Below are 27,147 nucleotides of genomic sequence, written 5' to 3'. Positions count from 1 at the left end.
TCGCTTCGCTTCGCGCGGACGATGTATTTTGCTTTGGAAGATGAGCAATAAAAGATGAACATAACACACTCATAACTTCACTAACTGCAGAATTATTAATAATAATAAAAATACAATTTCTGTTGAAACTTTTGCCTTAATTTTTTAGCTGAAAATGAGAAATGAGAATTACTAAGTTTCGTTCAAAAAAATATCATTCGGCCTAATCGATGAAGTTACATATTTAAAAATTAAAAATGGACATGTAATTTAAATCTTTCGCGATATGCTAAATCAAGTTCAAAAGTTTTGAATTATAATAATTCACAACTTTTAGAACGCGGCGTGACAAAAAGTTTGACGTTCACGAATTTTTATTTCTAATTAGATCGTCTTGTTCAACAAATTCTATCAAAAACTTATTAAACTTCAATTATAACTTTTTTTTTCTTTTGCGGCAACATTATTTAAAACAATTATTATACGTTTTTACTTTTTATAAACGTTAATTATAAAACCATATTCAATAATAATGTCACACAAACTAACGCGTATTAATTACCAGCCAGTAGGTACTTACCTACCGACTATTTTTGTGTAAATAAAAGACGAAATTTAAATTAAAATTAGCTTTTTTATACACATAAAATATTCGTATTTAATCTATCCATTTAAACAGACAAGCACGTTCCTCGAAATGGATGTCTTCAGCATTCTTATTAACGTCACCGACCAACGCCGATAATAATTAGACAAGCCGCTTTTACGGGTAATTACCCGATAAATACGTCAATTCGGAACCGGTTCAAACTAGATACGTTTGGTTTATTAAATGTACATGTAGATAGTTTAGGTTATAAAGTGTAAAACTGGAAAGCGTTTAATTTCTAATTAACAATATCAATTAATTAATTCTTTTACAATTACTCCAAAGAAAATCCCGTTCAAATTAAATAATCATGCATAATCTTAACTTTAACTTACGACTTAATCTAAGTAGGTACATATTTAAGTCATAAGCTATAGGTATATAATACATCTTCATTTTATATTATAACATCACTACAAAGTCGCTTTCTCTGTCCCTATGACCCTATATGTACATATGCTTAAATCTTTAAAACTACGCAACGTATTTAGATGCGGTTTTTTACATAGATAGAGTCATTGAAGAGGAACGTTTTAGTATATAATTTATTAAGTTTTAGACAAAGGTATATGAAGCCGCGGGCGGAAAGCTAGTATACGTGTATATTATTAGTATTTTAGCATTCTTTACATCACCCGTACATGAGCCCATTATAAAATAATCCGAACCTATCACAACACAGTACATAATAGGGCACATGGCAGCTTCACATGTAATCGGATTTTATAAAACATACGCATCGGTATTTACTATTTACACAATCACGCTACATCACAAGTCAACGTATTTATAAAAGTTCTGATACCTATCATCCATATCGATTTGGCTTCCTTTCCATACGAGCCACCTAAGCTACATTGCATAGACAATTATAACAAAAATATCCACAAACAAATGCACAACACAAAATACTTTCAAACTGCAAATGCACAACGGCACCAGTCGTACGGAAAATACGTTTTCAACTTTCAATACAAGGCGTTTGCGAAATATTAATACTTGCTTCAAGTTGCTCCTCTCAATTGTACAAACAACAACTTTATAAGAGGCTTATTTATAAAGGCACGCATATTCTAATAAAACAAACTACCTACTTATATTTGTGATTCTACTATGAACACTTACACTTACTTGCCTCTTCTCTTCAGATTTATTTACATAACAATTTTTAACAGTACGTCTTTCGTAATGCTGCCAAAGAAGTCTTATTACTTTTGACTGAGTTAAATCAATAGAAAACATAACTGTTTATTAGTTTAAGAGCTCATAACATCTCAATATAAGACTAATATTTATTTGAAAATAGGTATTCGTTAAAGCCTTACGTTCCGTACATATATTTATATGAGGTATAAAATATCCGCTATCGTAGATACTGTTTGTCGCAACACCTACATAATTGAGTAAATACGCCACATACAGCGTAACCCAAATTTGTATCGAAATCGATAACTTTCCGATTACATTTGGTTCGTTATCAGTTATTTTTAGTAACATCGAATTAGGAAGTGGTAAAATTATATTCCTTACAAAGATTAAATGTATTTTTAACGAATCCGAACAATGCCGTATATATAATATAATTAACAAACATTTCGAAATTCCATAATCATAATCAAGACCATAGAATACATAACACCTACGTACTTAAAAGAAAACTAACGGCAGTATTTCCATAATTCTCTCAATATAAACACACATAGAAACTTTCATATAACACATACCTAGGTGGGTGTTGTATGAAAGTTAAAGCTAAACCAAACATTTCATACAAGTACATGCCATACAAGCAACAATACCAAATTTCAATAGGCACGCGTCTAACATCAAACATTTCTCCTCACAAATGACGCCGCAAAAACTTTTAAACAGCACGTTTACGCTATAAATAATACATAAGAGGTATAAAACCGATTCACGCTGACCACTCACTCGTTACGGATCCGGTTAAGCCGACATCGCATCGAATAAATTAGCATCGCGATGCATACTCATATTAATATAATGGCTTTGTCAGATAGAATGCGCACTTAGGGCGCGTCAGAGCGCTAATCTGTCGCCGCGCTATGATGCCGAATTATGTTGTACTATGTGGAGTGAGAACAGTCAAACAGAACGAAATGACAACGCTCTTTCACACGCTAGGTACGCGTTTTCTCACAATATTGTAATAAATTTGTCAGATACTTTTTATCTGGCAAAGACTTTACCGCGTAGTACAATACATTTCAGTGTCATAGCGCAGCGTCAGGTTAGCACTCTGACGCGCGCTAATAACGTAGTCTATTTGACAAAGCCCTAAATGTATTAAATGGTTATTAAGACGAATACTTCGAATTCTAGGCGTAATTTCGAAAGGTGACTGACAGCAGCCGATAAGACGCGGGAACGTGTCTCGTTCTGTGGAATTCTTGTAGATAGTTGATATTTAAATATAAATTTATCTGCAGTAAACACATTCCTTTATATTGTACCTACAATGTTTTTTAAAACTCCTCATGTAATGATGACACGTAAACGTATCATCAGAAAGTAATGCATTAGTTGTATTGTCATCTTCTTCTTATCTTCTTTCTTATATATAAAAATGAATCGCAAAATGTGTTGGTAAGCGCATAACTCGAGAACGGCTGAACCGATTTCGATCATTCTTTTTTTATTATATTCCTGTAAGTACGAGGATGGTTTTTATGTATAGAAAACGAAAATATGTACCACGGGCGAAGCCGGGGCGGACCGCTAGTATTCACATAAATATATGTAACCAAACACCAATACAACAAACTAATACTCTTCCCATAAATCGATAATATATAACCCCACAAACGATAACAAACAACGTCACAGATGAAAATATATAAACGCGACAACCCGTGACAACAAAATGGTTATAGCATTTAGCAGACTTCGTACTATGGCAACCAAACAAACTGATAAAACGTTATTATATTTTTCGTAAACACGCGTCCGATAAGGTAAAACATCGGAGATACCTACATATGAGACGAGTGACGAAATAGCTGTTTACATAATCATTTTATTTAGGTACATATTAAGTATTAAGATGTGTTTCAAATACTTTATACTGTTATTTTAAACGTTTATAAAACGATTGTGACGCAATTACTCTGGTGTCATTTAATCGATTTCCGTTTTTTGCTTTGAAGTCTGATAAATGATAGGGTTGACACTTGACACACCATTATAATTCATTGTATTTTTTTTAAGTTTAAAGTATAGATACAAAGCGAATATATCGAGTGTCGCAAGCAATAAAAAAACGACTCATCACTCTATTGAACGAAATCATCAGATTGAAAATTATTACGAAAATAAATTCATTGCATGACCGTCCAATGAACCGCTCATTTTATTAAAACAACACTTAATCTTAAAAACGGAGTATCAACTAAATCTATAACAAAAGATTATAGTCAACTCTCAACTGTATATTCTAAACAAAAACTCTCTAGTCAGCAGCCCTATTTCGCACCGCTCCCAAAGTGCCGTGGCCAACTTTAGTTCGGCCAAGTAATAGCCGTTTCTAGCATTGTCGCGAATTCACTTCCGCGCTGACTCATCTCCCACCTATTCTACGATAAAACACCTTATTCGTGGAAATAAAAACTTTAAAGTCACGTCCCTACCTACCTTTGTCAACCGTTCGTACTTCGTATCGACTGGTGAAATACGTGCCTAATTATCGGTATTATAAATAGAAGTGTGATGCATTACGCTTATCTATTGTTAAAGACAACACATGTACATGAATTCAGTATTATGTATTATTAGAGCGTTGAATAAGTTTGTAATAGCCATACTCTTAATACCAATTACATCCATCATATTATTTCACCATGCAAAAACTTACACGTGAAAATTTTAATAAGTTAGAATAACAGTAAGCAACATTATTTTCGAGTACAAATAATAAGATGCAACAAGTTAAATCCAAACCAGCTACAGTCCTTAAAACAACACACGAAATTTCTTGCACGACATTTTAAAACAACAAAAGTTGAACATCCAAGAAAACCCATCAACGCAAGCAACGCAACGTATAAAATCTACTATCTCTCCGTTTTATTCTAAGCGATTGTTTTACCTCCGGTCCGCCGGCACTCGGTATGTCGCTGACATACCACTTCGCAAAAACAACCTTCCTCCACAATACTACAATAGATGGCTGAGTTGAGCGTTTTCACCTCCCCCCTCGCCCCCGCGCGGCTCGCCCGCTCCCGCCCACCCCCTTCCGCCGTCACTACATGAGTCAGCGCCGACGTTATATCAAATTCGACGCCGCGCAACTCTAGTGGCTTGTTTTCGTTGTAACATAGCATTTTTTCGTCAATAAAGCACTCGGTAATGGCGCCATTGGCAATGATAAAGGTGATCGGGAATAAATTACTGAGCCGGAGCGAATTTCGCCTCTTTGTTTCGAACTCCGGCGATGGTCCGGGAGCCAGCAGCAGATTTTATGACCAAGTTCCTCTCAAGCGGTAATTAGTAAAATGCATCAAAGTATAGTATTATGAAGCCTCGTGAACGTCAGCTGGAGCTCGGTTGGGGGGAAGAGCGGTTGTAGCCTCCCGTATCAGCTGACGGTTTTTCCACCAAGATACAGCCAGCTGACATATATATTTATCCACAGTTACATATAAGCTATCATCAGGTAAATTTTTGTTTGAGAGGAAATAACGGAAAATAAATTTTTCTTTAAATTTAACTTTCATGTTCGAGACACCAGCTGACGTATAATACACCATGTTGTAACCAGCTGACTATTTTTTTTCGTTGAGATATTGGTGTAGTGTATGTGAGTGAAAGAGAGGGAAGTATTATGTCATCTCTTGCGCACGTGCAACGGTGACACCGCTCACACAGCTCAGTTGGCTGCAGGCGGTCGGAGCGAGAGGTCGTGTGCGTCTAAGAGCCGATAATAGGGAAGGACATACACTACATTTTTGGCGACGAGGTAAATCGGGAATAAATGTAAGTAATTTTTTGTTGATAATAAAAAAAAAAATTACAAAACAAACAAAAAAAGGGAGGAAATAGGTGTGCTGTGATAACTATTGAACTAATTATATCCACAGTCAAGTTACATCGAAGGGAATATTAAAGTTAATAATAATAGACACACATACTTATTTTAATTATGATATTTTGTGACGCTTACATAAAAAAAAAAATACCCGCACAAAGCAATAACATGTGCGTGCCTCCGCGCCGTAGAAAACGAAGGTTTCGTTTACATAAAGATTTAGCAAAACCTCTTAAATAATTGTAGCCAGACTATGATATATAAAAAGCTAGATACGTTACCCGCTCTCTATTTTGGCAAGAAAAAACTCAGCTAAGTGCCCGAGTTTCACTTAGTCACGCACCATTCAGCGTCGTGGCTGGACGTTCTTTTATATTTTAATCGGCAGTTGTTATTACGAAGTACATGAGTGAGACATGTATTATGTCTCGTGCGTGAGAGTAAAAGAGAGAACAACTGTATTGGTGATAATGCGTTAGTAAGTAGGTATGTATTAATAACGCTGTTTTTGTAGCCAGAAGGATAAAGTAGGTGTTGTAAAATGTTTCTCGTATACATAACTTCACTGATACCAAATACCAATGCATACGCGGGCTGTCTTTATTGCTCGAGCGTATGGTGCCTGTATGATAAATACACTGTACAGTGTACGGGTATACAGCTAGCGTCGTCCAGTATGTACTCACGTAGTCATTCATAGGACTGTAACTGCGTTAAGCGAGATTAATTTATGTGATATTTTGTTTAGTCGAGGCTGTAGATTATTATTTTGGGACATTTGATTACATATAAATTTATTAATACTGATATGTAAAAACCTGCTTAGAGGATTAAACATGATTAAATGAGCTAAGAAGGTTCGATTCCCGATCAGCTCAGAATAGATTTGTCTGGTTACAAAAAATATAATTATACCAAATACCCACTTATATCTTATTTTAATTACTCGATGTGAAGTTGCATGAGTATTATTTAAGATTATTCATTATTGCATAAAGAAGTAATTAATGGTTATCATCATGGTTATATCAGGAACGTAAGTTTCCTGGACAGGCTAATATAGTAACATTATGGAAGTTCTGATGTATGTGTTTCGATGGTGATGTAGACCACGACAAGGGATTTCTAAAGTTGTTGTTGTTAAGCTATAATTTTACAAGATGAAGCCTGACAAAAAAAGGGTAACGTCCGTGTACGTACTTTGAAATGTGTTACCAGATGATGCCTGGTAGTACAGGAAAAAAACGGGTGATGCCCGTGTGTACTTTGTACTGTGTTACCAGATAACGCCTGGTGGTCAAGAAAAATTGGGTGACGCCCGTGTGTATTTTGTAATGTTATACCAGATGATGATGCCTGGTAGTGGAAAAAACAAAAATCGGGTGACGCCCGTATGTACTTTGTAATTTTATACCAGAGATGCCTGGTAGTCGTAATATAATTACAATACAGGTGATGCCTGTAGTGATGTGATACGGGTGATGCTCGTATAAAATGTTTATATTTTGGGTGATGCCGATATTGCGAATTCATGCACTTACATACGCGATTTTAAAAAAGATGTGATAGTTAGTCATCATTTCATAGTGTTTCTTCTAATATGGATTGTATCTTCGAAAATAGTTACGGTTAGTATTGTTATCCAAATTAAAAATGGAATAACACAATTTTAAGAGTATAAATAATAAATGCTAAAATATTTACAGTAGGTAGTTTTTATTATTCATAATATCTAAAGGTGACTTAATATTTTCGTAAATTCATAGCAGATTTTGTTAAACAACGAAAGAATAATCATAATGATAACAATGCCTAAAATATCTGCGGTAGGTATTGCACATATTTTAACCGACAACTATAAAGTTAGTCAGGTTAAGTGATTGTATAATAATCATAAACAGAGTAAGGTAATAAAACAATGAATATTCGAAAACAAAAATAAATGGAATGAGAGACATACAGAGTAGTCTCAATATTCATTATTTCAAACTAGCCACCTGGCAGACGTTGTTATGCTCTTTCGCCATTTATCGGTTCGTTAAACGAATTGGAATATGAATATTATCCGGATTGGTTAAGCCGATACGCGCCGCGCGCCGAGGTTTGAGTTTTACACTTGGCAACATATTTGGCTATTCATTTTTATTATATATACATACTATGTGGCGTTGTAGGTGAGGTGGAAACAAAAAAAAATAATAATAAGAACTGCTCACCATACAGTCGACAATTAATTTAGTTAATTAATAAAATAAAATACAAATATCAGTAACAATAAGAGCCGTGGTGTGCCTAGGTCCAAACCCTCCGGTAGGGCTCTTACTGATATAGGTGGACGTAAGATGGAGTGCGCGTCTCGTTGCGAAGGCTAGGCGGTAGGGTGTCGTTAGGGTTGGTCGCTGAATTCCTTCAACAGGAATTAAGGAGCCGAAGCAAGCAAGACGTAGAAGGATTTCCTCAGCGGCAATCGTAGCAATGTCGTACTACTACTGAAGATGGGTCTTAAGCGGTATGTAGCAGCGTATGAGGTTCCTTATCGGAACGTGGCAAGGACGCGACAATTCCCTGCGCGGGAACGTTGCGGGTATGTAGAAGCTTTCTAAACGGAACGTAGCAGTAGTATAACACTACTCCCTCAGCGGAAATGTAGCACCCCGGTTTGGGGTTAGGTATAACACACTGTTAATCATTACATGTTGGAACGTTGAAAACGACTTTTACGTAATTTATACAATAATATACCGTGAAAGACAATAGTTGGACAATAGACAGTTGGCATAAAATATGAATCGTTAATTGTTAATAACTAGCAAACCTGGCGAAGTCCGTTTCGCACCAGAGACACCTTTTCCTTGTTATAAACCTCACGGAGCCCGAGACCTTTCCAACGAGTGCAAAGCCGTGGAAATCGGTTCGTGCGTTCTGGAGTTGTAGCGTCAGGAAGGAAAACCCGACTTATTTTTATATAGTAGATTACTTTGATACTTAGATAGTGTATAGTGACAAACAACCTGTCAAATATACACTTAAAATTTTTAGATAGATAATAAAGGTCAATTTCAAGACGAACATTTAATGTAAAATAAAAAATGGATCATAACCACATCATACCGCAAATATTGGTACCTATATGCAAGGTATATGTAAGAACCAAGGTAAAATCATACACCATGTGTATCTAGTTATTACTATATTAATAACGACTGTTTTTAATTTAAAAACACCAATTTTATAATAGACGAGAAAATCAGCAACACAAACATCAACGTGAATAGTATTATAAAAGTCAATACCATAGAGATCTATTTCTGTGATCTGTGGTCAATACACTAATAATTTTATTTACAAGTTTAAAAGTTATTAAGAATTTAATAAGATTTACAACGTAGCAATTCATATAAAATCCAAGTTTTAATGGTGGTTTGTAAGACTGGTCTGATTTCATATTCATAAAGTAGGTACTTACGACGTAATACATCTTTTAAGAGCTCATCTTTTGAACATTCAATATCGCACCTAATGCATTAACACCGCTGCGAAAAAATAATGGATATCGTACTAGAATGAATAAAAGATTATCAATTAAGAAATACGTTAAAGATTTCTTATCAAAGCAAAAAAAAAAAAAAATGTATTATCGCGAAAAGGTCACCATTCGTGCCTTAGTCAGAATATAAATTCCAAGTATTAATCTCTACAATATTGAGGTGGTATAGTGGTATTGATTTCGAAATGCAAAATTGAATATTGTAAATTCAAGTTAATTAATTTTTATTGATTGTTACAGTTAAATTTGTATTACTGATTGTTACAGTTAACATTGTACAGTTAAAAAAAAATAATATGTATCCAACTAAGTACTTATTTTCAGACCATTAATGTGCGATTAATGTCTAGCCACTATTATTGTCATTAAGTTATCTTTATCTTTTTCAAGTGGCTATTAAGTTGTCAGTAATACAAATACAAATGTTATCATAAGTAACAAATAAAAAAAAGTCATCAACAAAATGATACATTTTGATTCGTTTTAGGTTCGTTACATTTATTGAATTTTAAATACCTATGTGTTATTAATGTAATAACCATACAATGAACAACACCGCGTGTGTGTTGAGGTTACAATAAGAAGTATAAAAAAAGAAATACATTATTAATCACGCTTTACTAAATATTCATTATTGTATTGTCAATAAATTGTTGTAATATTGTCACTGAAGTTAAATCTGTACGGTTTGGGTAGGTCCTAAGCGAATCGAAAAGAATCGGTTGCATACAGTCATACGAACATACAGGTGAAGCTAAAAGCGGTTCAATAGAAGTCAATGGCACAGTATAGGTAGTATGATATTGTACTGTTGCAGAGCAAGCTCCACTAAGACTATAATTCTGTCAGAGTGGTTTATACCCGAAAGTTGGTATTTAAATAATTGATAATTATCAACCTTAACATTGTAATACTATGTATCTGTATGAATTAAATATTTTTAATGCGCTATAAAAAAGGCTGCCACTTTCTAGCCTCTAAACTATCGCCCAAAAATATATCATAAATCGCTTTATTACGATATGAAAGAGAGACGGACAAACGAAGAAATAAACAAATCTTCCTTGTGCCTAAGGATCATATGATAAGTTGTTGTTGCTTAAATAAGAATAAATAATGAACCAATTATGTTTGGTTAAAATTTTGCCGTATAATATTTATTATATTATTTAGGGTACAGATATATATACATATTATATTACATTCCGATTTTATTAGGTATATTGAATTAAAATCGGAACATATATTGTTTTAGTAACGAAGTACATATATACAGAATATAGATATTAAATAATAACCGAGCATTTAAGTATGTACCCAGTCTATAGGCATTTCACTTGGTAATAATTGTACCGAAGTTTTACTTAGATTGTTACTAATCCAATTATAAGGTCTTTTGCAGCTATCGTTTATTTATAATTTTAATATGTGGGAAAATGCCGGTGTGTGATGCCGGTGCAGGTAAAGTGAATTAAATTATGCGTCAGAAGAAGCAGCATTCACCTCTTCTAAATGACCTGGAGTGCAGGTCATCATAAATAGTGAGTGAAACATATCAACAAGGTAGTGCAATAGCCATGTAAGGAAAAAATAAAACAGGTACAGTACAGGTACAGTACAGGTACAGTTAGTCAAAAGTATAGTTAAGTTACAGAAGGAACATAGTTTAAACATTATACCTTACATATACATTAAGTTACTGAAAACGATTTCGTCCCATTGGTTAATAAATAAATGATGACTTAATAAACTTAAATATAAGTATACAACTTATTCATGATAGATTGTCGTATACTTAAATAAATTGTCATTATTGTTATTATAAATACCTACGTAAGATGTTACATTTCTATTTTCTATGATTTTGAAGGAGCGACTATATGCCTATACATATATTCTTGCCGGCTCTTCTCTGTTGAGGCGGCTTTCCGAACCAGTGGTAAATTCATATTTTGTCCTTATATTGACGATTTTAAAATGTTTCTGGACGAGGTCTGGTTGATGAATGAAGGTTTGAGTTTGAAAAAATTATTAATTAACATCGATTTGAATACATATATTGTAAAAATTATTATAATTTTGAATATACATATACTTAATGTAGAAAAAAAAAATGAAAAGGAGAGATGTTGCATATAGATAGAATTATATTACTAGGCCAGGTGACACATTCTACTCTATCACTGGTATGGAGCGGACGTGTCCCTGAGTTGTGTTTACTAACTGATACTGGTGCTTAGGTATAGACTAACATACCCGAATAGAACATAATATTTTATTTAATAAAATTAATTGAACAAATAAAAAATTTCTAAAATAAAGGAGGGATGTAGTGTATGTGAGTGAAAGAGAGGGAAGTATTATGTCATCTCTTGCGCACGTGCAACGGTGACACCGCTCACACAGCTCAGTTGGCTGCAGGCGGTCGGAGCGAGAGGTCGTGTGCGTCTAAGAGCCGATAATAGGGAAGGACATACACTACAATTGGGTTAGCTACAATTTGACAAATTTTTAGCTGAGAGGAAATGAATGAATGAATGTATTTTTTTTCCTATGTGCGTGGGAGGCTACAACCGCTCACCCCCCCAACCGAGCGCCAGCTGACGTTCACGAGGCTTTATAATACTATACTCTCATGCGTCTGACGAATTATCTCTTGAGAGGAAATAGTTAACCAAAGGAGAATGGGCACTTTTGTATGAATTCCGTCCCCAGAGTGTATCAAGTTGTGATGCATGTCATTTGAAAGGTCATAATAATAGCTTCATTTTATTGTATGACACCAACAATGAGACTCGTGCAGGGAAAGAACTAGGAATCATTTAATTTTACTAAACCCGTGAAAGTCTAAAACAGTTTTATTAAGGATATACGCTTTTTTCATTCATATTTTCATATTATTTTATATAGCGTAGCGTATAAGCGGCACACCTAGACACCTATTGAGACTTTTTTCATAAAATATCATATGAGAAGATTTTTTTTAATATGTATCGCACTCAATTATTCTCTGCTATATGCGCAGAGTCCTTTTTCATGCGAACTTTGCTCTGAAGAAGTGCAATCTCACGATGATCGTGAGTTGGCACTTGACTTGGCACGTTGACTTGGTTCATAACAAATAAACATATGAGGAGATTGGAATTACAAAAATATACGAGAGAATATGTATTATATATATATATTCGCTTTTCTACATGCTTTCAAAAAGTAAAGGAGATATACAGAACTAATAATCAACATCAATTATTTCATCCAGAAATTCACACGTTCTTCCATCCTAACAACGTATCCAATTCACTTGCAATCAAGTCCATAAAACTAGCCAAAATCAAAGTATGTGTAGAAAACTCAAGTCCATTAGAGCTATTACGCACTGTCGACCAGTCGCTGGCGACTCAGTCGCCGGCGACTGTGACTTACTATAAATTAAATAGGGGCTTGCGCACTTAGTCGTCAGTCGTCCAGGAGTAAGTCCAGTCGCCGGCGACTGAGTCGCCGGCGACTGGTCGACAGTGCGTAATAGCTCTTAAACGTGCAGAGGTCAAAAATACAAAACAGTACGGATCCGAAAGAGCAAAATGTATGTGCGTATGCGCGCGGCGTAATTACCGACTGCAAGTTATGGCTGGTTCACACTTTGATTAGTGCGAGTGCAGATGATTAGTGCGAGTGCAGGTGTGTAGTGCGAGTAGTGTCCAATTCAACTGCGAGTGCAGGTGATTAGTGCGAGGGCAGGTCAATGGTGCAATTCGCGACGCTACACACTACGCTAAACACTAAACACTAAACACTCGTGTCCAGACGTGTTTAGGCAGGCACACTGCGAGTGAGGGGGAAGGGAGGGCGCGCGGGACGTGGCTACTCGCAGTCCACTCGCAAAAAAATAGAACACGCTAAACAGTCGCTAAACAGTCGCTGTTCATGGCTGGTTCACACTTTGATTAGTGCGAGTGCAGATGATTAGTGTGACTACGTGTGGACAGCGACTGTTTAGTGCAAGTGTTTAGTAGGCTGTGTAGTAAAGTGAATAGAAACGTGTTCTATTTTTTTGCGAGTGGACTGCGAGTAGTCACGTCCCGCGCGCCCTCCCTTCCCCCTCACTCGCAGTGTGCCTGCCTAAACACGTCTGGACACGAGTGTTTAGTGTTAAGTGTTTAGCGTAGTGTGTAGCGTCGCGAATTTCACCATTGACCTGCACTCCCACTAATCACCTGCACTCGCACTAATCAAAGTGTGAACCAGCCATTACAAGTAACAACGCGCCGCCGACGCCGTCCCCCACCAGGCATCCTACCATCCCACCACCACCGGCATAGGTACGCACCGCAAGGTGTGCTAAATTAAAAGCAAATAAAATAATAGCACACAAATAAAAGCCAAACTTAAAATAATATATTCTTATTTAATATATTCTTTAAAAAAAACGGAATAAACGTAAAAACGTATGTAAAACACTGTTTTAGACTTTCACGGGTTTAGTAAATTAAATGATTCCTAGTTCTTTCCCTGCACGAGTCTCATTGTTGGTGTCATACAATAAAATGAAGCTATTATTATGACCTTTCAAATGACATGCATCACAACTTGATACACTCTGGGGACAAATCGCCCATTCTCCTTTGCACCTGGCTCCCTAACCACGAGGTATGAACGTCGCTCGCGAACGGCAAACTTCCCGAGACCCACCTATTTTAACTCGGTTCGCCAGTTTAAAGTTAACCGCAACTTTCGAACTGGAAAACTCAAGTAAAGGAATAACTTTTTAACAAAATAGAAGCTACTTCAAGTGCTACGGCTATAGTAACTATGTTATTGTAACATCCATTAAGCTTTTATGGGTCAATAAATACTGTATAGGTGCTTCTTACTTTGTATAAGCGATCAAAAGGAACATTCAAGATGTACACATAGACAGCTCTATTATGCCTGAGGTAATAAAAAAAAACCTGAAATAATAAATTTAAGAAGCTTTCTTATAACACGATTTGTTAAATGTAAATTAAACACTTCCGACGCTATGCTTGGTACCTATTTATTTAAAACGTTATATTGCAAAAATACATCCTCTATAACAATCTTAAATTAAAAAGCAATTCAAAACCATTCTTCGTAATCACAAGTAATCCGATCTTCAACGTTAAAAAACATTGCTACAACTTTCAAAAACTGTATATCAAAAAGCGCGGCATAGCAACAAAGGTGAACAACTGCATAGCGGGGGAAAGAATCGGCCGTTTCCGATACCAAACGAAATCCAATTAAGCATCCCATCTCGGCATTCGGCCGGCAATCCGTGAGCCCAGCGGAAACCGTAAAAACCTGACCGACGGGCGTGGATGCGCCGCGTCCATGGCTATGCAAATACAAGGCTCTTAATAGCCGCTTTAATTACACATATCATATAAAAGAAAGTCGAATTGGTTATGCCACTTATAATTCAAGATAGTCTGAACATTTAAATGGTCTTTTGTTTGATACATGTCTCCGCTTACATAAGGATAATAACTGTGCAAAATACATTCTTTGTCGCCATTTATTAGCGTCAGTCAGTCAAACGTAGGCATACAAAAGGAATTCTCAAAACGACATGGCCTCTAAAACTGATGAATATTGGCTTATTTACATTTCCCATCGTGACACTCGGTTTATCCTACACCCCCATCCTTCTATTGACACTCCCGCATAACCGCCATCATTTGTGACTATTGTGAACACCGCCTAAATACTGTTTACACGGACGCCATTTAAATTATGAACACCAACGCTTTAAATAAACTCTCCACTTAAAAAACGGACGCTTAATTAAAGAGTGCTTACGAACAAATAGTAATTAACGAAAAGATTTCATTTAAATGCTAAGAGACATAGTATTAATAACAGATAGATGTTTTTTGCTGCTATTAATAAAAGTAAACAATTTCATAAATGCTCGAGATTTCATTGTAATCGATACGTGCACTAAGTGGTTGAATTTAAAACGACGTCGACAAAACAATACTTCAAATAGAATGCACAGTTTGCGGTTTATTGGGGTCAGATCATTTGAAACTGCACTGACATCATGTTTTAATAATAATAAATATAGTTTCGACCGATGCTGTGTTCTAAAACTTGTACCTACAACATCTTTTAATTGTTTCTACAGACCATTTAACCATTGGACCAACTTGGACTACTAAAAGCGATTTTATTATTATTACATTTGAGTTGAGATTTAATAAAATAATAAATTAATTAGATTTAATGAAATAATGTCAGCCTAATTTATATACAGGGTGGAAGGTTAAGATGGGGCATGAAGGGCAGGTACCTTAACCGTTGTAGCTACATGAAAACTAGGGATGTAACGATACATGATTTTGCCGATACGATACCGATACCGATATTTGTAGTAATGTATCGGCGATACCGATACCGATACCGATATCGATGGCTTGGGAGAAAAATAAATAGTGAATTATGCATAAAAAGTTACCAACATTTAACAGAGACTCAACTGTTAATCGTTTTCTTTTAAGGGCCGATTTTTCAATGCCCAGATAAACAGCTAGATAGACTTTATTCTTCAGTTAACAAAATATTCAATTTTTCAATAGACGAATAGGACTTATCTATCGAATAACTACGTTATTTGAGGAATAAATCTATTTGCCGCTCCAACGGCCAGATAGCGTGCTATTCGACGGTTAGGCGTTTGAGTTGACAACTGACGCGTCAAATTTGGGATATTTTCGTATGTCATAACATAGAGCGTAGAATTATTAACAATTAAACCTCTTTCTATATAATTATTATCAATTAAAATCATATTGAAATTGATGTTTTTGATAGTACTGATGACCATGCCATTGAAAATTTGCCGAAAGCTGCCTTTAAGTATGTCGTTTCCATCGTAAAATATTTAAATTGAAACACAAATTTAACTAAACTCTTTACTCGAATCGAAATAACAATCAACAATCATAGAAGACAAGAGCAATACAAGACAAACTTAAAATGCACTCCTGACGTGAGTCATAATGACGGTTGTTGACAAATTGCAAGAGTTGACTCTATCCCGCTCTAACCTGACTAATTTAATATGTTTGTTTCGCCACTCCGAGAGCAGAGCTGCCAATATGGAAATATTTGGTCAGATAGTTATTCATCAAAATATAAATCTCGATTGAAAAATAGGCGAGCCGTTATGAGTTAGATAAATAATTGAATAAATCTATTCGAGGGGTAGTTATTAGACTGTTTATCTCGGGATTGAAAAATCGGCCCTAAATAAAAATGCCAAATCAAAAAACAACAAAACCATTTATTTTAGTATTATTATTTTACAAAGTCAGTTAAACTTTAAGTAATACACATACAATCAGTACCTAATAAAAGTTCACTATTGGTAGAGTTTTTTCAGAAAACAAAGTGCGCACGCGCGGGCGGCCTCCCGCATCGTTCATCGGGCCGCGGGCGCGGTTTTTTGAATTGTTTGATATCGGTATCGGTTGTTTTATTATCGGCGATACCGATATATCGGCTTGCCGATTATATCGGCCGATATATCGGTATCGGTATCGGTATCGTTACATCCCTAATGAAAACGTTCTTAGGAGACTATCCTTAAATTCTTGAGAAATTTTAATCTGCATTCACAGATTTTTGAAAAAATGTACGGTCAGCAAGGAAATCGGCAGTTTTCAAAAAAAATTTTTTTGATGCCAATCGATCCAGTTTCTCATGTGGATCAAAACACTCTAAAAGACCAACTGAGGTATGAGTACTAGAAAAGTCAGAAATCGCGAAAAACTATTTCCACACATTCACTAAGAAAATAAGTGATTCAACAAAAGATGCGCTAATAGAAAACTCATAAAATCATTATCTCTACTAAATTTGCCCCGTAACCATCTGCAAAATGCAACTCTGCGTCCATAGTCCCCAGATTGCAATGCTTGGACTAATCGCCCATGGCGGTAGCATTTGTAGCCGTATTTCTTCCATGTTTTTAACACTATCCAGTGCGAACAACCAACTTCGACGGCAACTTTTTTTGAAGAAATTTCGGGATATGCTTCCACAATTAGTGCTAAAATTGCTATCACCGTATTCTCATTCAATACGCGTGAACGACGCGGACGTGTCAAGCTTTTCTTAAATGAGCCACTTTCTGCTAGATTTTTTTTTGCTGACCGTACATTTTTTTTAAAATCTGTGAATGTAGATTAAAATTTCTCAAGAATTTAAGGATAGTCTCCTAAGAACGTTTTCATGTAGCTACAACGGTTAAGGTACCTGCCCTTCATGCCCCATCTTAACCTTCCACCCTGTATAGAAGACATTACAAACGTGTATAAATAGTAAATACGATTCAAACATTACATACAATTTCCCCATAACCCAAAACACACACAATCGAAATTTTCCTTCGACCGTTGCTAATGATCATCTAAAATACGTTATCCAATTCATTTATTCGATTGTAACAACATACACGCAACACGGATTGGGCCGATCATTAGTTAGCCGTTAGTTAGTTAGATATTAAAGACCGGTCATGAGGATACTACAGTTGCTGATTAAAGACCGGTCATGAGGATACTACAGTTGCTGTAAAGTTTAAATCAAAGGAGCGAATGCTCATTCTTACCCCACTTTTAGTGTAAACAAGCGTAGAGCATTCTTTCTTTGTTCTTAGTGCGTTCGAAAAGATTCTATGCAATGTTCTAATGCTGATCAACACTAAATAAGAGTTTTCGTTTAAACTAAAATATCACGAAAGAATGCTCTTGCTCTAGCTCTATGTTCGTTTGGTCAAAACGCACCGAGATACCCGCGTCAAATCAAACACGAGGAAATACTAGCCATGGTAAGAGCTAATCATGGATTTCCATTGACAAAACTCGACCCATTTAGGTCCCGTCCCTTATGTGAATGGTTTCGAAAGCATTGTGCTTAGAAAGGTGATGTTTTATTTGTGTACGTAACACCTGGTGGACAACAGCTAATGTTGATTTTGTGTGAAATATTATTACAATCATCGAATGTAAACTAGTTCACAGTATTTACCTTACAGCTTGCACGCACAAAGTTAGCATTACAATAAAACATTTAAGATTTTTATAAAATTAGTATAGAACCATTACTTTACAGTAGTAAGCTATAAATTTCTAGATCATTATTTTTATAATTACAGTAAATTGAATAACAGAATACCCCGCAAAAAACTTTCTATTGTCTTCACTAATAGGACTGATTAATAAAATAGATTGGCGCCATTTATAAATGGCAACAATTATCTTCAAGGAATCTGCCGACAGACTGAAAAAGCGAAACGATTAGTCTCATTTAGGACTACCCAATAATCATCCACATCTATCTATAGTAGAAGTATTCAAAATCTTCCACATCTATCTATAGTACGGTACTAAATTTAGCACATGCATAATTCCCCCGAAATGCCGCTACTAAAGACACAATAACAAGAAAACAATGTCTCCGTGTGCAAACCGCTGACGCAGCATGGTTCAACACAAAGGCATACCGACCGTGCAGCTCTTGCCGAATTGAGCTATAAATTTCTTTATCGCCGGCCGACCGTACGCCAATAAACAACCAAATGATCACACTTAAATGGATTATTCGCGTGCCACCGCCACTGCGCTATACGTGTTCGATAATTCACGAGTTTTACTAGACAATAGATTAAAGAATACGCCAGGCATAAAGTGGCAAATGGGTTGCGACGGAATAAATTCCGGCTCGAAAGATCCTGCATCTGTTAGCTGTGGTTTTGGCTCAGGATTCTTAAAAGATTTAATGTAGAAATAGGCTCAAGTGTAGATAAACACACTATATTTATTTCGGACTATAAATTAACCATTTAGAAAAATCTAAGTTTTGTATTAAATTCGAGTTTGATATTTGTTATGACCAAAAAGGTCCTGGTATCATATTACAATTCAATTATGTATTATATTAGTTGAAACTTAGTGAGCGGGGACCAACAAGCCCCTATGTTATTTGGATAATGACACCGCATCGATGCATCAGACATGACGAATTTAATTTTGTTTTCTATCTGTTTAATCTACATATTTCATGATTTTTGTTTGATAAAAATACCATTATGTACAATCAAGCTGTTTCTCTTTAAATCATATTTTATTTTGTGATAGTATTGTATAGCAATTTATTTTACATGCTATCACCATTAACAACAAACTACCAATGAGATGTGGTTTTCAATAATAGAGAATAAATTTTTATTCATTCATGATAACTTATAAGGTCTAAAATGAAACAGACATTTCCAAATAGCTAAACTACTGACGTTAATGCAACTAAAGCGAAAATATAAAAGTTATCCTACTACCAATACTATGTTATAATAATTGCGATTTAAGTATGAAAATTGAAAAAACTATTCAATATCTTTTAAATTATTCCGATAATCTCTACGTTTTGCTACTAATATATGGTTATAATGTGTTTCATATTGAAAAAATTAAAATACAAAATCACATCAACACAACCCGGACACACGGTAGTTTCTAACAAAAAACTGTATAAAACATTTGAAGATGTTTATTTTTACATCTATTTGCGTTGCACATCACTTACCTACGTTTACTTTGATATATTTTCTACATTCAATTAAAATATATAATGTGATAAATGATAATATATTTACTACCAGTTCTTTATTTATTTCCAACTAGCGGTCCGCCCCGGCTTCGCCCGTGGTACATATTTATGTTTTCTCTACATAAAAACCATCCTCGTACTTCAAGGAATATAATAAAAAAAGAATTATCGAAATCGGTTCAGCCGTTCTCGAGTTATGCGCTTACCAACACATTTTGCTATTCATTTTTATATATAAGAAAAATATAATGCTATCATTCCGTAGATCGAAATGCACACACAGTACATACCTATTTCATTATGTTACGAGTAAATTAGTGGGGCCACTATTAATTATCTGAAAAAATAATATAATATCTGATGTAGCTACGACTTTAGGCGTCACATTCGAACGTAGAATAAACGAGGCAAGTCATCGCAATTTAACTTTTGTATAAATAAATAGTTTCTGGAAAATTATAAATAAAAATATCCTGTGATACCATACGATACTTGATACGATATACTAAAATATTGTGCAACGTGTATGCTATAACACAAAACCATAAAAACCATAATACCAAAACAAGTTTTAGAAAAATGTAGGGCAAATTCTAGGCGTTACACAATATGAAATGTGAATTGTGAGTTATTCTAAAGTAAGCGTTTCAAACCTGATTTTTATTGCACATAATAATTAACAATGAATAAAATTAATAATATGATAAATGTGGACACAATTTGAAATTCAACATTCAAACTTTATAAATATGTACATTACCAAAATTGATTACAGACAAAGTAATAGTTGATTTTATTAAGCAAAAGCACATGTTAAACTACCCTCAAGAGTAATGAAAACTAGCAAGAACTGGAAGCTTTGCACAAGTTCCAAACTACTCATGGTAGTTTCTGGAATAAAAGCGCTTACAACTTCGCTTTAATATTTGTCTCTCGGGAGCAAGTTTCCGAATTACTATTCCGTCTCCTCGCTAGATGAGTAAGTGGCTGTTTTTGTATCGCATTTATGGCGTAAATATTAAAATATCTTTGTTTATTAGACGCTTTGACGTCCCCACACACCGCATTGCTGTCGTCAAATTCTCATGTAAATCAAACTTATTGATACATCACAAACAAATAGGCAATAGTATATTCAATTACTTTGACAACAATGTACTGTATATTTCACCGAAATTGGATTCCCGGTCACATCGCGATATCAAAATGACAGACATAGTAGGTACTCGGGAGCACAAAGCAGTCGATAAATGAGTTAGAGGGGGGACGGAACAAGGTCGTATCTCAAATCTTGGGATCGCTTCCCTTCAACATTCCTCCTGGGACGTATGTACCTACATAGTCGTCCCTTTTGTCTCAGAAATACATTACCCATTGTTCACCTACCCTTTGTCTACATACGTACTTGTATGGCCGTGCGTACAATAACATTTTTAATGAAGGTGAACTCTACAAAAGACAAATTGCTATAATTGGTCATTTGTCGCAAAAGAATTGTCTAAAGACACCCACCTCGTCTCGCCGCTAGCAGCGAATCGTCTAGAACTTTTTTCATATAAATTTACCCCGCTTAACATTTCCCGTTTTGATTCGAATAGGAGCCATTTCCGCAGATATCTATCTAAAATATGTAGTAAATTCAAGGAAGCGCCATTGATATTCGCTGAAGCGACAGTATGACCGGAATTTTATGTATTTCAGCCATCAGAATCGCTGAGCAATAACATTCGAGTGTTTTATTACATGCCCGCTCCGCTATGACCGTCATTTGTTATCGGCCTTTATACTGCCGGCTAGAATCAAACTTGAAAAAACTGGCAACTAAGCGCGAACGGCCGCTGGCGTGTCGTAAAACGTGCTGATGCTTGTTCAAATTTATAACGCTTACTGGTCATTTTACCGTTCAAACTTTCAGTATACATAGATAACCTAATTATTTAACATCAAAACTTGTTAATAATTTTCGGCCTTACTTATAAAAAGTTAAACAATGGATAAATTTCAACCATTTCCTACCATAGCTGTGTCCTGCTCTTGCTCACATGAAACGTCATTCATAAAAACAAGACAGGTTATTGCAATAACTAATCCATTGCTTAGCGAATGGGTAACATTTTATAAGTAAGACCGTTTATCTCTTAAGAACATTATTCTCCTACGCAAGTCTGTATTATGAAACCAGTTTCAAAAATAAATTCACCGCTCATTTAACAATTACACACAAAGGCGATTTGTAATTACGTTTTTAATAGGTCGGTCAACGATAGGGGTGGATAAGGACCCCTCGGTTTGCGCTCCAAGTGGAAGTCTGCGGAACAATTCAACGTTACGTAACTTAAATTATAGCTCTCATATCGACCAATTTCAGTGGAGCGTGACCGTTCAAGTTTGTTTTATACGTTTAGATATTTTCTCGCGTTAAGCACTTTGCTCTAACAGCTCCGCTGATAACACTTGCTACCGAGCGTAATTTTTGTATGAAAATTAAAGTGTGGAATCGAAAAATTCACAACCAAAAACCAGACAACATTAACGCCACTCAAAAACACGGCATTATCAAGTGGCGCGACATTTCATCGTGACGAAGCGAGCGAAATAGAAAAAAATACCGCACAGTAACATCTGGGGAAAACCCTCTGCGTGACAGACGAGTCCAATTTGCTTTAAAACGAGCCTCACTGTCGAAAAAATAAACGCGGCGTTGTATTCGAGTGAGTTATGTATGCGCATATATTGTCAGCGACCGTTTTATATCCAATTCGTGACGAAGAAAGTTACGCCACGTAGCACACTTTGCATTTGAAGAAGCGCGAATTTTAGGTATCAAATTAGGTGTGTTACGTGCATGTTCTATCTTATCGTACATGTTCAAAAGTTATCTATAAAAGCGTTATCTTAATTTTTCGTTCTCACTTTATTACTATGTACTTTTGTCGTGTAATGTTTATGGCTTGCGTTGATGCAGGTACTAAAAGCGTGTGCAGGGTGTGGAGATGTTCACTTTTGAAACGAGATAAAGACAAAGTAGTGGGCGTATATAAAACTACAATCGATAGTCGATCAAGCCGGCCGGGCGAATTGACCTCGGGTGTGTGCGATTCACACGGCCGTGTGCTTGTGTGCGCGCCTGTGTGTGTGGACGGAGCGGATGTGGTCTCTGCATACGAGTGCTATTTACTGAGACGTGTCGTGCGAATAGAGCGTCGTTATGTAAGCCCGTTAAAGCGTTATGACCTTTTAAAGACGTTTCAGTACAAAATAACGTTGTGGATTTCATCTTGCGATAAAAGTAAAAATATTTGTACACACGCTATGCAAATGAGGTGCTCTGGTCCTTGCTTATTAATATAAATGAATTAAAGATAACTTGCAACGGTTTTTCTGAATCATAACCGCAGTGGCCTCGTTACAATATCCTTAAAGTTGTATGATAACATCTATGTAATTAGAAATAAGAACACAAAAGGAAAATACGTTATAACGAGTAAACATTAACTTGTTTCACCTGTCCTGGCATGATGAAACCATGTTATTAGTACAAACCAGATAAAAATAGGAACAACGTTTTAACTCTACTATCAAAACTTACTTTTAATAAAGATAATAGGAATTTATAATGAAGAAGGCTTCATAAACATAAAATAGCTACGCTTTTATAAATAACCATCTTGCGCGTTCTACATTACGTTAGAAACGTAACGTGTTTCTAAAAATCTAGTTTATTTTGCGTAATAAATAATACGTATACAAATGGTTATATTATTTCGTTAATTTGGCCATGGTCACTGTCATTTAATACCGCGTGCTGTGATAAAATGTGCCGATCGAGTAATTTAAAAATGCTAACAGTTTATAATGTTATTACAAGTGCAAATATTAATTGATACCTACGTATAGTATAGTGAAATCGGTACGCTATAAAAGGTTTTAAGCACACTTCTAAGTTCTAATCATTAAATATTCATAAAAAATTATTTTTAAGTTTAAGAATATGTACATAATTTTAAAACACTTCACATTCAATAATTCTATTCCGATTTCAAAGTAGGTAAATACTAAATTGATTTACTTTTCAAACTTGATTAATATTTCGCCATTCATTGCTTAGTCACATTTAATATTAAAGCCTTCTTAGTACAGAATTTAATATTGTCGAAGGTTAACAAGTTTTGTTAGTGTCGTTTTTATACGCTCATTGTCTAATTGTGTTATTTTTGTGTCAACATTCGTCGGCAACGTGAACAATGTCTATGCTTACGAATGAACAAAAACCGACGGCGTATGCTTGTCGTTAATTAAAAATAATTTAGGTCAGTCAGTCTGCAAAAATATAATGAAACGCTGGCAAAAATTATCTTGTAATGCTTTTAATTTGAAATACAACAATGCCGCGTTATAACATGCGCAAACATGACGTCATTTATACGACTCTTTTGTGATAACGATGAAATGAGAGTTACATAACTTAATATCGATAGTAATATGGTAAGTCCGATGTCATCTTGATATTTATGTATTTGTTTGTAGATATGGCAATTTAATGTACACTTGAAAAACTAATAGTTTATAGTTAATGTAACTTAGTTCAGATAGGTACTAAGTGTGAAATTTTGCATTAGATCATTCAGTTACGATACGATGTTATTTTGAAAGAAAATTTATCAGTAAAAATGCGTTTTCAGGTTGAGGTTACATATTCGACTTATTTATTCATAATACCACTACACCAAATAATCAGCATCCGAAACATTTTCTGAAAGTGAGGTAATCGCGTCAAAATCAAACGGAAGAAATTACATACTTTCTACTTTGTTACAATAAAGGCGTATAAATTATATAAATGCGAAAGTACGCGTGTCTCTGTCCGTGTGATGTTTCGGTAGATAACTTTAGTATTAAAAGTTAAAACCTTGTGTATTTTTATAGTAAGTAATTTATTTACCTACTCTTCAACAACTGATATGAAGGCATTAGAGAAAGATGTAAGATGTAAGTGATGTAAAATACATTAATATTATGAAATAATCTATAATGACGCTACATATATTTATATGATAAGGCATTGTGAGAATTACAGTACAAAACAAACTGCTTGTGTCATAACAGGTTGAATGTGTTGCTATGCAGAAAGCGACGAATCGCGCTATGTGCATATAAACATCCGACCTTATGTTTCGTATATGTAATCGTTTATACACACACAATAGGATAGATAAGGTAAAATAATACTTGGGCATAATGAATATAATGGGTATTTTCCATGATGTCTCAAGAGAAAGTCTGTACATATGAAACTGACAATAATATTTTTTTTTAAATATAACTCTATTAAATGACTGTTTACATTATGCAACCTGTTGCATTGTAAATCATTGTATTTTTGTCTAAATTTCCTTCAAAATTTCCTCTAGGTCTAGACAATATTGGTTACTTTAGAGAAAGTTCTTGGGATATTAAACTAAAGCTCAGATGATTGTTTCACAGTAAATTGTTCTAAAATTCCCACTTTATTTTTTTGTCATATCTTAAGTAAACATTGATATTAAATTTTATAACTTTGAAGTACCTATTGTAATAGCCTGTGTAATATAAAATTTTAAATTGCAATCTAAAATGTTTACTTCTCTCAAGTTCTTAGAATTATTAATAATGCCCATCATCGTTCAAACAACAAAACTTTGAAATACAATTGTCAAAGAAATACAAAAAGTTGCAACTTGATGAATTTTCATTTGAACAAAACTCTGGCAAACTCCGCATTGTGTAGGTCTTCAAAATTCCAAATTGTTTATTTTATAAAGCAATGAGATAAATTAATAAAAGTTAAAGAATTTTGAACTAACCTGACAAGTTGAAACAAACACGGGCTCTTTTATAGGTAAATAACGAAAGGTGAAACTTTGGAATGAATTTCATTCAAACTTTTACCTGAATCAAAGTTAGTTGAACAAGAACTTTGTAATTACACTTTGCAAAGGGACAGTGTTCTATTCAAAGTTGAATTATTACCGTGGATTATAACCAATGTTTGTGATGTTTTAGACAAACCATATTAAAGTTTTTTAATTATTTTTTCTGTTGAGGTTTACTATGCTATATTGTGTTTTATAAAATGTATACTTTTATATATTTGGAACCGAATACTTAACCTTTGTTCTACTTCATCACATTACAATGCATGGAAATAACACTTTTTTTTTAGTTATTTACAACTTACAGTTTTTTGTTATTATGATTGCGATTTTCACTTTATAAATATAATAATATATTGCTAAAAAATAAATTTACTATTCAAGTGAGTGATTAGCATAACAGTGAAATTAAAATGTTTTAACATAATATATGAAAATAGGCGAGACTGAAAAAAACACAAGGCGAAACTGAATAAATTAAATTTTACCAAAGATTTCCCTGATAGTCGCCACTGGTATCTAACCAAAAAAGTAATTATTTGCATCATTAACGCATCAACTTTCTACATTAACTAGGTCAGCGATCCGTGGTCCGCCTATGACGACCGCGTGCACCTTGAAAGTTCATAGCAATAAGTTCTAGAAACATTCATTGAACTATTGTCCGAACTTGATTCCAATACGCGTGGCGTCGTAACTGGTACGTTTCAAAGCGACAGCCATTACTGAACACAGTGAGCTCAGACCCCAGCGTAGAACGCGCCTGCCACAAGCGTTAATTCATCAGACTGACGCTACCGCATTGTCGCTAATTACAATTCATGTGTAACTCGCAACTAACGCGAAACACTATAATCCACTTTTTCACAATGAAAATGTATCCAAAGTAGCATTTCTTAAACGAAACTTACCGTATATACGCAGAATCCAACAACAAAGAGTAACAACCAGCCACGCGCTCCAATTACTCGACACTCACTATTCACGAAAGCACTAGGTACAGCTGCAAATATATTACACTATATAATGTCAATTCAGCAGAAAGTCAGTTTGCAAAGTCAATCGGAAGAAGTTTTCAGTTTTTTCACGCAATCAACACATAACCGGGAAAGCGAACCCTCAATTGCCGCTAGCTACGTACAAAATGGCGGATTCATGAAATGTGACGCGCTGACCGCTGACGCGCCGATTTTACACAGATAACAAACGTTGAAATACAACAGATAACTAAAGTTATGGATATGTAGAAAACTTATGAATTTATTAAGAATAGTTTGCACTGCTCATTAAATTTATCAGTGTCGATATAATATATATTTTTAAAATAAAACATAAACAAAATAATTTATAAAGCAAAAGCTGAAATAAAGATTAAAAGCAGTGA

The 27,147-nt window shown here is 34.9% G+C and overlaps 1 protein-coding gene across 1 annotated transcript in view; it reads right to left on the bottom strand.

Annotated features, from left to right (window-relative positions):
• The window catches only part of CtBP (C-terminal binding protein), a 124,400-nt gene extending 97,473 nt beyond the window's left edge, over positions 1–26,927 (bottom strand). The window contains exon 1 of the mRNA XM_089709778.1: positions 26,675–26,927. The gene's annotated coding sequence lies outside the window, so the exon portion shown is untranslated. The remainder of the gene's footprint in view (positions 1–26,674) is intronic.
• Positions 26,928–27,147: the final 220 nt, after the last annotated feature.

This window comes from Colias philodice, chromosome 23, assembly GCF_061535455.1.
Source record: "Colias philodice isolate Cphi_HAF_F1 chromosome 23, ilColPhil1 Martin Lab GWU primary, whole genome shotgun sequence".
Taxonomy (NCBI): domain Eukaryota; kingdom Metazoa; phylum Arthropoda; class Insecta; order Lepidoptera; family Pieridae; genus Colias; species Colias philodice.
Note: the sequence above shows the minus strand (reverse complement) of the source record. Positions and strands in the feature narration are given on the sequence as shown.